We start from the raw sequence: 6,718 nt of genomic DNA on the forward strand, positions 1-6,718 counted from the left end.
TTGGTTATTTTAAAAACCTACAGCCTGCCAGACAATAATCAGCGCTGGCAGGCTGTAGTTTAAATTGCTCTCATGGCTCTGACGTGAACGAGTGCGCGTTCACAGAAAATCTCGGGTCTCACGAGATGACGCCTATTGGCGTCATCGAGACCTGAGAGCACCACCGTCCTGGCGCCTATCGGCGTTAGTGTGACGGGAGGTGGTTAAGTATGGTTTCCATTGGCTTACTGGCCTATAGTTGCCCGATTCCTCCCTACTAGCTTTCTTGTGAAAGGGCACAACATTTGCTAATTTCCAATCTTCTGGGACGACTCCTGTTACCAGTGATTGGTTAAATAGATCTGTTAATGGTTTTGCTAGTTCACCGCTAAGCTCTTTAAATAGCTTTGGGTGTATCCCATAAAGCCCCTGTGATTTCTTTGTATTAATTTTAGACAGCTGACTTAGAACCTCTTCCTCTGTAAAGACACATGCATCAAAAGATGAATTCCTAACTGAGGTCCTTTTCCTTCATTTTCCTTTGTAGAAACTGAACACAAGTATTCATTGAGGCAGTCAGCTAGTTCTGTATCTTGTTCCATATACCTTCCTTCTTTTGTTTTTAATTTGGTAATTCCTTGTTTTAATTTTCTTTTTTCATTCATGTATCTGAAGAATCTTATCACCTTTTTTCACTGACTGAGTTAATTTGTCTTCTGCCTGTGCTTTAGAAGCTCTTATAACTTGCTTGGCTCGTCTCTGCCTAATCTTATACATTTCCCTGTCATCCTTGTTTTGTTTTGTTTTTCCAATTTCTAAAAGCTAGCTTTATTTTTTTATTTCAATTTTTTTATGATTTTTGCCACTTCTGCTGAGTACCACAGTGGCCTCTTCATTTTTTTGCTTTTACTGACAAGCCTAATGCAATTATCTGTTGCCTTCAATAGTGCCACTTTTAAGTAGTCCCATTTCTCCTGGACTCCATTGAAACTGTTCCAGTCTGATAGGGACTCGTATACCACTAATCTAATTTTAGAAAAGTACGTTTTTCTAAAAGCTGAAACTTTTGTTTTTTTGTGGCATGACTCACTGTAATTATAGTAAACTACATTGACTGATGATCACTAGATCCCAAGCTTTCCCCTACAGTAATATCAGATACCAAATTCCAAATTGTGAATACTAAATCTAAAATGGCCTCCTTCCGGGTTGGCTCCTCAACTACTTGCTGTAGAGATAATCCCAGTAGGGAATTTAGAATATCTGTACTCCTGGCAGAACTAGCTATTTTGGTTTTCCAATTTTCATCGGGAAGATTAAAGTCTCCCATAATGATAACTTTCCTTTTCAATTTCATTTTAGCCATTTCCTCAACTAGCAGATCATCTAATTCTTTGACATGGCCAGGTGGTCTATATATCACCTACACGAGTTACCTTATGTTTATCAAGCTGCAACGTAACCCAAGCTGACTCTAAATTGTTCTCGCTAACTTGTATTAGTAAATGGAAAACGTTTTATACATCAGAGAATTCACACAAGGGAGAAGCGATTTTCCTGCCCAGAATGTGAGAAATGCTTTACAGATAAGTCACATCTTAAAAAGCATTTAAAAATTCACACAGGAGAGAATCCATATTCCTTCTCAGAATGTGGGAAATATTTTACAGATAAGTCATATCTTGTTATACATAAAAGAAGTCACACAGGAGAGAAACCGTATTCATGTACAGAGTGTGGAAAATATTTTATCCAGAAATCTGATCTTGTTAGACATCAAGTAACTCACACGGGGGAGAAGCCTTTTTCATGTTCAGAATGTGGGAAATGTTTTACTCAGAAGTCAACCCTTCTTTGTCATCAAAGAACTCACACTAGAGCGAAGATACTTTCTCGTTCATAATGTGGAAAATGTTTCACAGATAAATCATATCTTGTAATACATCAGGGAATTCACACAGGGAGGAAGCCATTTTCATGTCCAGAATGTAGAAGCTCCCACTAGGGGCGATGCTCTATTGGATCTGGTAATTTCTAATGATGCAGAGCTTGTTTCTAATGTTACTGTTCAGGAAACACTAGGTAATAGTGACCACAATATAATTATATCCCCCTTGACTATAAAATGAAAACTCTGTCAGGCAAAGCAAAGACACTGGATTTCAAAAAAGGCTAATTTCCCTCGGTTAAGGGCAGCATTTCAGGGCATAGACGCAGCTACTGTCATATAATAATACAGAGGATAAATGTGAGAGCTTCAAATCCGCATTGAGTAATTGGACTACAAAATTTATCTCTTTAGGTAACAAGTATAAACGACTAAAATTAAACCCCCCATGGCTTACAGCTACTGTAAAAGAAGCAATAAAAGACAAAAAGAGGGCATTTAAAAAAATACAAATCTGAGGGGTTAGCTGTAGCGTTTGAAGATTACAAAGGGCTTAATAAAATCTGCAAAAAGGAGATAAAATTAGCAAAGATACAAAGCGAACAGCAGGTAGCAAAAGAAAGCAAAACAAATCCCAAAAAGTTTTTTAAATATATAAATGATAAAAAACCTAGGTCTGAGGAGGTAGGTGCCCTAAATAATGGTAATGGGGGTAGTCACTGAAGATAAGGAAAAGGCAGAGTTCCTAAATAGGTTTTTTAGCTCTGTATATACAAAAGAAGAGAAAGGAGCTGATATCTGTGGCGCCGGGGTTGTTAGTACATCCAGTGATATACTCAATTGGCTAACTGCAGATATGGTCCAGGAGAAGTTAAATAGGGTAAATGTGAACAAAACTCCGGATCCAGATGGATTACACCCAAGAGTGCTTAAAGAGCTCTGTTCAGTCATTGCTGTGCCCCTGTTTATAATTTTTAAGGATTCTCTATGGACTGGTACAGTGCCAAGTGATTGCGCAAGGCAAACGTGGTGCCCATATTCAAAAAAGGATCAAGGTCCTCCACAGGTAATTATAGACCAGTTAGTTAAACTTCTGTTACATAATATTATAAGTGATAACCAGCATGGGTTTACCAAGGACAGAAGTTGTCAGACTAACCTGATTTGTTTTTATGAGGAGGTGAGTAGCCTGGACAGAGGGGCAGCTGTGGATGTAGTGTTTCTGGATTTTGCAAAGGCTTTTGATACTGTCCCTCATAGACGCTTAATAAGTAAAGTAAGGTCTATTGGCTTGGAAAGTACAAACCGGATTCCCAAAAAGTTGGGACACTATACAAATCGTGAATAAAAACTGAATGCAATGATGTGGAGGTGCCAACTTCTAATATTTTATTCAGAATAGAACATAAATCACGGAACAAAAGTTTAAACTGAGAAAATGTACCATTTTAAGGGAAAAATATGTTGAATCAGAATTTCATGGTTTCAACAAATCCCCAAAAAGTTGGGACAAAGCCATTTTCACCACTGTGTGGCATCTCCCCTTCTTCTTATAACACGCAACAGACGTCTGGGGACCGAGGAGACCAGTTTCTCAAGTTTAGAAATAGGAATGCTCTCCCATTCTTGTCTAATACAGGTCTCTAACTGTTCAATCGTCTTGGGCCTTCTTTGTTGCACCTTCCTCTTTATGATGCGCCAAATGTTCTCTATAGGTGAAAGATCTGGACTGCAGACTGACCATTTCAGTACCTGGATCCTTCTCCTACGCAGCCATGATGTTGTGATTGATGCAGAATGTGGTCTGGCATTATCTTGTTGAAAAATGCAGGGTCTTCCCTGAAAGAGATGACGTCTGGATGGGAGCATATGTTGTTCTAGAACCTGAATATATTTTTCTGCATTGATGGTGCCTTTCCATCAAAATATATTCTGCCCATGCCACACGCACTCATGCAACCCCATAACAACTTGGGTTGTCCTTGTCCTCTTTGGTCCAGATGACATGGCGTCCCAGATTTCCAAAAAGAACTTCGAATTGTCTTCCATTTTGCCACACTCCATTTTAAATGATCCCTGGCCCAGTGTAAACGCCTGAGCTTGTGGATCTTGCTTAGAAATGGCTTCTTCTTTGCACTGTAGAGTTTCAGCTGGCAACGGCTGATGGCACGGTGGATTGTGGTCACTGACAATGGTTTCTGGAAGTATTCCTGAGCCCATTCTGTGATTTCCTTTACAGTAGCATTCCTGTTTGTGGTGCAGTGTCTTTTAAGGGCCCGGAGATCACTGGCATCCAGTATGGTTTTACGGCCTTGACCCTTACGCACAGAGATTGTTCCAGATTCTCTGAATCGTCGGATGATGTTATGCACAGTTGATGATGATAGATGCAAAGTCTTTGCAATTTTTCGCTGGGTAACATCTTTCTGATATTGCTCCACTATCTTTCTGCGCAACATTGTGGGAATTGGTGATCTCTACCCATCTTGGCTTCTGAGAGACACTGCCACTCTGAGAAGCTCTTATTATACCCAATCATGCTGCCAATTGACCTAATTAGTATTAATTGGTCTTCCAGCTCTTCGTTATGCTCAAATTTACTTCTTCCAGCCTCTTATTGCTACTTGTCCCAACTTTTTGGGGATTTGTTGACACAGTGAAAATTTGAATCAATGTATTTTTCCTTTAAAATGATACATTTACTCGGATTAAACGTTTGATCTGTCGTCTACGTTCTATTACAAATAAAATATTGACATTTGCCATCTCCACATCATTGCATTCAGTTTTTATTCACAATTTGTTTAGTGTCCCAACTTTTATGGAATCCGGTTTGTATAGTTTGTAATTGGATTGAAAACTGGCTAAAGGACCATGTCCAGAGAGTTATGGTCAATGATTCCTATTAAGAATGGTCCCAGGTTATAAGTGGTGACCCCAAGGTTCAGTGCTGGGCCCTTTATTATTTAATTTATTTATTAATGATATTGAGGACGGGAATAATAGCACCATATCTATTTTTGCAGATGACTCTGAGCTGTGTAGAATAGTGATGAGCGGCAGGGGTCATATTCGAATTCGCAATATTTTGCGAATATTATTTAGAATATTCGTTGAAAATTCGCAATTTTTTTTCTCTCGAAAAATCGGCAAGGTAATGATTGTGTAATATGCAAATTTTCGTAATTCGAATTTTCGGATTCAAATTTGTATTGCAAATTTTTCAACTTACAACTATCAGACAAATAAGGTTATAGCACTATATTAGCTGAATTGCTCTATTAGATTTTTTTTGAATATTCGCTATATTGCTATAACTTAGTTTTTTAGAATATTTGTAATATTCTAAAACAAGAATATATAGCAATATAGCGAATATTCAAAAAAACGAATATAGAGCAAAATTCGCAAACGCTACTACTCCTAAAGTCAAGTATATATCAGCCTTCTTATTGGCCCACAAGCTAGAAGCAGGAAGGGATCATGTGTACTGATTAAAAAAAAAAAAATCGAAAAAGAAAATTCGAATATTCGAAATTACGAATATATATAACTACATTTGAAATATTTGTGAATTTTCGAAGTACCTATATTCGCGATAAAAATTCTAAATTCGAATATTCGTGATCAACAATAGTGTAGAACTGTACGGTCTATGGAAGATGTCCAGAAACTACAAGCTGACTTGAACACTCTGAGTAATTGGGCATTAACTTGGCAAATGAGGTTCAATGTGGACAAATGTAAAGTTATGCATCTTGGTAGTAGTAATCTCTGTGCTTCATATGTCCTAGGTGATGTAGCACTGGGAGAGTCACTTATGGAGAAGGATTTGGGTGTCCTTGTGGATGGTAGATTAAATTATAGTATAAAATGTCAATCAGCTGCTTCTAAGGCCCCCAGGATATTGTCATGCATTAAACGAAGCATGGACTCGCGGGTCAGGGAGGTAATACTACCACTTTACAAAGCGCTGGTGCGGCCTAATCTGGAATACGCAGTCCAGTTCTGGGCACCAGTACATAGAAAGGATGCACTGTAGCTGGAAAAAGTACAGAGGAGAGCGACTAAAATGATAAGGCTCATGGAGTGTCTTAGTTATGAAGAAAGATTCAAAGAATTGAATTTATTTAGTCTTGAGAAGAGACGTCTGGGATATTAACTACGGCTCAGCAAAAATTCAAGTGGTATGGGATACCTTTAAGGCGTACATGAGGGGATTGATGGTTAGTAATATCACGAATCTTAGAAGGGAATATGGAAAAAAACAGAAAAATCTAGAAAAACATGTAGTGTCAGCGACAGAATCCTTCCATATAAATAAGACGGAGATTAATAGGGAAAATATGCAAAAAGCCACACAAATATATGCTAATTTTCTACTGGATAAAGCTCAACAGAATCTCTTTTTTAAAGGGCAAAAATATTTTTCAGAGTCTGGGCGACCCGGTAGACTCCTTTCTAGAGTAATCTCCAATCAACAACCCAAAAAACATTTAGACAAGGTTCGAATGAGGGATGGTAGGATAGTTTCTGGACAGGGTCCGGTGGAGAAGGCCTTTGTTGAATATTTTCTAGATTTGTACAAGGCTGATTCTAATATTACAGATGATAAGATAGATTTTTATCTAGATAGGATCAACTTTCCAACTATCACTGAGATGCAAAAGAAAGCATTAGAACTGGAGATCTCAATTCATGAACTTGAGGGAGCTATTAAATTATGTTCAGTTAATTCTACTCCTGGTTCAGACGGGCTTCCATATGAATTTTATAGTAAATACGGGGACTGTATTCTTCCTAGATTATTGGAGGTTTTTGCCGAATCAATGGAGGATGGGATGTTGCCAG

This window comes from Bufo gargarizans, chromosome 6 (assembly GCF_014858855.1).
Source record: "Bufo gargarizans isolate SCDJY-AF-19 chromosome 6, ASM1485885v1, whole genome shotgun sequence".
In the NCBI taxonomy this organism is placed as follows: domain Eukaryota; kingdom Metazoa; phylum Chordata; class Amphibia; order Anura; family Bufonidae; genus Bufo; species Bufo gargarizans.